We start from the raw sequence: 6,718 nt of genomic DNA on the forward strand, positions 1-6,718 counted from the left end.
CTGCACCAGTATTTGATCGGACGGTCGAATGCAGTTTTAGAAATAACAATTACAAAATACATCACAAGTTGATCCCGTGCATGAAATAACCATTTGAGTTCTGATCCCAGGCAATCAAAATAAATCATTTCCAGCATTGTACTGTGACGCATTAATATGAAAAGGACACGCCATAGCCAACATGTTACATACAGACAAAAAAAAATCGTTCACAAATAACAGGCATGATAGAAACAGAGGCCATAGAGAAGGACGTTAGTGTTACAGAGAAAAGCTTTTCAATATGTATATCTTACCAAAGAATTTTAATGCGTAATCCTATCCCTTAATCACGCGGGGGCTCGCCAGGGGTCGAATCCTGGACAGGGCAGTTGGCTCAAAACCAACAATAATATCTAATCTCCCAATGGGGCTTATTTGCCATTTCTCGTGTAACGAGGCAGCGCCATGAACGGTCGAAGAATGGCTTCATTTATTCATATCGATTCTCTTGCTGTCAAGTATAATGCTCCATAACCACCGCGCCCTAACCTATAGCTAAATCCTACAGACCTGTCTATGGTTTCCCCTGACCATTTTGTATGCCATGATTCAGCACACTGACAATACGTCGCCCCCTGCTTACCACATCGGTCCAATTCGCTCTGTCCATATACCCTTCGCACCCTCCTGCATATTCAGACCTCAACCCCTCAAGGTATCTCTCATTCTATCCATTCTCAACGGTTTCCCCTTTTCCGTTCACTTCCGACATATATATATATATATATATATATATATATATATATATATATATATATATATATATATATATATATATATACCCTCTTATTCAGCCATTCATCATTCCTCACTTCAGTATTTCTAAACCATTTCAACATACCCTCTGCAGGCTCCCTGACACATACTCCTCTATACCACGCCTCTCTCTTACCGTATAATTTCTTACTCCATCAAACCTCCTCACATCACAAGTTGTTCTACAACATAAGTGAAAAGTCACCTTTGGCCGGCAATTACCATAGTCACTTTACGAAAAGATTACGTTTCATCGAAAACGTGCTCGTTTCCAAAGAGTCCATCCTGTCCCTGCTACTTGAACGTAGAGCAGTGTTTAAGCTGCAGGAGCCTAGCTGACGGTTCCAGGGGTCTGTAAGCCCAGGACCCCTTCGTGAGTGGGGTCATGGCATTGCATGAAAATAATGACATTAATAATAATAATAATAATGATAATAATAATAATAATAATAATAATAATAATAATAATAATAATAATAATAATAATAACAACAACAACAGTAGGAGGATGAGTGAGGAAGGGTTGACTAAGAAGGTGTACATGTCAGAAGTGGAGCGAATAAGACAAAGGGTAAGCCAAAAAGGAGGTGGTAGGATGGAATGAAAAATGCTGTAAGGGTTCCGTGCCTGAACTTGCAGGAAGGTGCGAGGCTTGCAAGGGACAGAGAAACAGGCAACAATTTGGTTCACAGAAAGAACATGCCATCATTGGGCTGAACTCGGGCATGTTAAGCCCCTGCGGTAAACCATGGAAAGTTCTGTGGGGTCTGGCTGGGGATAGGAGGCTGTGGTTCCATTGCATTAAGCATGACAGCTACAGAATGGATATGAACGAAAGAGGCCATTTCTTTCTTCTGTTTCTGGAGCTACCTAGCTGACCCAGAAAATGGCGAACACGCATTTTGATAAGAATAACGATATCAGATTAATAAGAATAATCATTAAAACTTCGCAGTTTGCCGCTTGAGAAAGGTATTGCCTAAACCAAAAGAAGAATGACTCTAATTCGCTCATATTCACTCTAGTTGTTACGTATAATGCACTGAAACCAGAGCTCCCCCATCCACTACCAGACTCCACAAACTATTCCGTAGTCTGCTTTGACCGCTTCACATGTCCTGGTTAAATCCATTCAGTATCCCGTGCAGGCTATCCGCCTTGCATGCTCATTTCCCGAGAACTTAAGTAATTTCTCACTCCATCCTTCCGTCTCCAATCTGGTGTCCCCCTTCTCACTGTCCCCTCCACTTCTGACATACATATCTTCCTCGTCAACCTCTCCTCGTTCATTAGTAATGTGGTAACACTTGTAATTACGCGTAGTGTGCCCTCTCAAGAGAACAGAGGGCGCGGGTGAACATAGTAGTATTATTGTGAGAAAAGTCACTTTTTTGTGTGTGTGTGCCCAGGGGCGTTCGTAGCTCTCAGAATTTCATTCCCGTAACAAGAACGTAACATACAGATGTGAGGTGAGATTCATGAAGTGTTTCTAGGTTGATGAGTACCTTATAGTTGGATATCTAATGATAAAGCAGCTTGGAAATACTTTTTTGCTCTGTGACATATGGACAGCACCACTACAGTTTGTCGAAATGATTTATCATAATAAATTACTAAATGGTCGGTTAATCTGGAGGTACTTGAACATATACTGATGATAAAATGAGGTGCGATTCGAATTCTAAGATCTTTTCTTATTTTCTTTAAAATCCACCGAATACCCAATACTTTCGTACTATCATTTCTTTTTATTTCGTACTTTTGAGTAATAAAGGATTACATATTTCTTCAGTGTTCTATGTTGGGATCAGTTTCCAATCAGAGGAAGGTTAGTAGCAAGTTAATCATGTCATCATACAATAAAGTTGATAACAGAATAGAGAGTATCATTCTCCTGCCGTAAATTTCTACAAGACGATGGCTACTGAGGAAGAGAGGTAATGAGTGTAACCAATTAATCATGGGATGAGGCACTTCATTATCACAGATGATATGTATCTTTTACGTTAGTTACCAGCAAACGACGAGGGAAGGGAGCAACAGGAAAGATTTTCCATCTCTCTGCACTGGAGCCTTGAGAAGATATCTGTAACGCGTTTCTACATCTTATCTTTTTCCTTACCTAAAATGATGAAAATTGTGATAGCATGTTCATTCTCATTGAGCGTTACATATCATTTCCCGGAATCTAACCCCGTAATCAATTCTTGAGAGTGGAGTAATTATTATGTACCACATGTCAAGCAGTGCAGGTAAATATTTCATCAGTACTTTTTCCAATTAACACACACACACACACACACACACACACACACACACACACACACACACACACACACACACACGTGTGCCCTAAATCCCATCATTATAGAAAAAAACATAGGGAAGAGCCACAAGATGAAGTATAGGAGATAACCCCAGTCACACTGCCTCTCCGTCGAGCCTGTGTCGTTCAAACGTTTCCCTCAAATCCCGGGTTTATAAGACCCACACACACACAATGTCATATATCACCAGATGGAAAACAGAAATGGCATTACGTTCCATAATACTATAGATTTATTAGTGTCGTGTCTTTATATCATTACCCGCCCGTACTGCTCCTGGCTTCGTGGAAAAATGAAACCTTACAGCAGCATATTAATTTCGAGGTTTTGGGGGAATTAACTTGGTCGAGCAGCGGTTGCGGAAATTGCATTTCTCTTCTTTCACGGGGGGCGGTGTGTTGCATCCGCGGAGGAGAAATGGCACAGAACAAATTTCAAGTACCTGTTCTTTTCTACATTACGTTTGGTGAGGATAAAAGAGCTCTTCTTTGATAAGAAATGGTATTACCAGAAATGCAGCGGATGTGGGTGTGGAAGCGTGAGGCTGTGGTGTGGGTGAGGAAGCGTGAGGCAGTGGTGTAGGTGGGGAAGCGTGAGGCAGTGGTGTGGAAGTGTGAGTCAGTAGTATGGATGGGGAAGTGTGATTCAGTGGTGTGGGAGGGCCGTGTGAGGCAGTAATATGGGTGGGGGCAGTGTGGAGATAGATGTAGAGATGGATATGAAGAAATAAATGGATGGAAAAGCAGTGGTGTAGGTGGAAGATGGATGTACGAGAGGCATTGATGCACGGGAGGCAGTGATGCACGGGTGGCAGTGGTGCACGGGAGGCAGTGATGTACGGGAGGCAGTGACGTACGCCAGTGGTGAAGCTGGAAGACGAGGTTAGAAGGCGAGGCAGTGTTGCTTGAGAGACTGTGGTGAAGGTGGGAGGATAGTGGTGAGCAGTGATGAAGATGGAGTCAGTTGTGAAGGTGAAAGACAAATGTTTAATGAGGGAGAATGCGACTGTTGAGTCACTGGTGGAGAGGAAGGTCATGGTGGAGCCGGACGCAGTGACTGGCTATATGCAATGATGGTAGTGAAGAAAATGGTGTAGGTAAGGGCAGTCGTGTAAGGGAGAACGAATCCCATATTACGAGCGCAACACACATAACAATCAGCCTCGTATATTCAGCTCAACATAAGGAATCAAAGTCTCAGATTCTGAAGGCAATACAAGGATTTACCACTTACTGTTTTTCACCACAATGCAAAGACAGACCCGCCTCACGTATAACTCTTTGTGAAGTCGTGACTATGAGGGCCTGACTAATTACGTTCACATATTGACAACAAACCTCATCATCAAACATCAGTTCGTCCAAAACGACGCGGTCATCACTGACAAAAAAAAAAAGAGGCAATATAATCATACTATTAAAAACTCAGCAGCTCATAAAAGCCCAAAGCCAATCGTCCATGGCTAAGTAGGAGGAACTAACGTTCACAGGTTCATGCACCAGCAACATGCAAACGCCCGATGACGGACACACTTGGTCATAACTTTAACATGGCCGGAAAATCAATCACAACTTCTGATAGGTGACATGGTCGAGCCTTGAGAAACACGGACACACGGAGACGTTACGATCTGGCTGGAAGTCGAACGTAACATGTCTCCGTTACATCCGCCACGTAATTCACTCATAAATTATGACACGGAAGCTACTAACAATAACACCAGCAACGAAACCAAGTAGCTCTACCGGGACACGTTAAGCGATACTAACGACCAGTCGGCCAGCGGGAGAACTGAAGGAAATATATCTTTGACTTCATATACAAGTATGGCTGATTACTACTACTATTTTTGTCTGCATTACGGGGAACGAGCTTTACATTCGAGCGATTCCCTTTCTTAAATCTACCTATCTATCTATCTAACTATCATACATACTTCGCAATTCCTTCCGTAGCGAAGTAGCGACAGGAACAAAACAATAATGCCCTCATTTGCTCACATCCACTTTCTAGCTCTTATATACAATGCAACAAAACTAGAGCTTCTTGTCCACAACCAAGCCTTATATACCTTTCTGTGGTTTTCCCAGCCGCTTCATATACCCTAGTTCAGCCTACTGACAGCATGTCGACCCCTGTCTTCCCATCTCTGTAGTTCCGTGTCCCATGCATTCCTCACACCCTCCAGCATGTTCAGAGGCCTCGATCGCTGTAAGCATATTTTACCCCATCCTTCTACCTCCTCCTCAGATTCCTTCTCCTCTTTGCTCGCTCCACTTACAACATGGTATATATATATATATATATACCATCTTAGTAAGCCTGTCATCGCTCATACTCTCCATACATTCAAACCATTTCAGTAAACCCTCTTCAACTTTCTCATACATACTCCTTTTACTGCCACACTTCTTTCTCTTAACATGTCTTATTCGATCAGCCCTAATCACATCACATATTCTCCGACATTTCAATTTTAACACATTCACCCTCTTCCACGTTAGTCGGAACTAATATACCATTAGAGATCTCAATCTTTGCCCTCATCAACAATGGCACCTCTTTCCACACACTCCTCAATAAGCCTAAGACATTAGCCCCTTATCCACTTAATGGCTCACCAGCATCTATAGCTTCATTTACATCTCATTTCCTTCAGGTTCTCTCCCTACGACGTCACATTCCATATAACCCCTTTCTTTCCACTGATACACCTATCAACCTTGCTTTTATTCACATATCCTCTAAACTTTCTTCTTTCACACACTCTCCTAAAGTCATACAAAATCTACAGTTTCGCATTCGAATCTGCTACCAGCACCGTGTCATCAGCAAACAAATGCCTCGCCCTCCTAAACCCCTACCCTCATCCCAAAAAACTGCATACCTGCTCATCTTCCAGAGACACGTGCATTCACCTCTCCACTCCAGCAATAAATGAACTAAACAGCCATGGTGACAACACACACCCCTGCCGCAGACCTACATTCGCTTGGAACAATTCATCCTGCTCTCTTCGTACTTACACACACGCCTTACTCACCTGATAAAAACTCTACCCTGTTTGTAAAAGCTTCCCTCTTACCATGTATTCGTAACATCTTCCCTATCATATGATTCTGCAGATCTACAAATACCACAATCAAATCCTGTTTCTCTAAGCATTTCTTCCAAACATTCTTCAAAGCAAAACCTGATCCACAAATCATCTCCTACTCCTGAGGCCATACTGACTTCCCGCCTATATGAAGCTCTGTGCATGCCACTGGTACACTCAGGAAACAAACCTCTGTAATTTCAACATTGACTTTTGTCCTCTTTGCCTTTATACTGTGCATTACACAGGTATTCTGCCAATCCTTAGGCACCTCATTTCAAGCCATACATAAAAATCTTTACCTAGTTAATCAACAATACCCTCATTTCTTGAAAAAATTAAAGTGCAAACTCATCCACTCCAGCCGCTGTGCCACATTTCATCTTCCGTAAGACTTTTACCACCTCTTCTTTTCATTAAACCATTTGCTGTGACTCTCTTATTTCACTTACATCTCCGATACAAATAACCCACACCTGCCACCCTATCATCAAAT

This window comes from Panulirus ornatus, chromosome 1 (assembly GCF_036320965.1).
Source record: "Panulirus ornatus isolate Po-2019 chromosome 1, ASM3632096v1, whole genome shotgun sequence".
NCBI classification, from domain to species: Eukaryota; Metazoa; Arthropoda; class Malacostraca; order Decapoda; family Palinuridae; genus Panulirus; species Panulirus ornatus.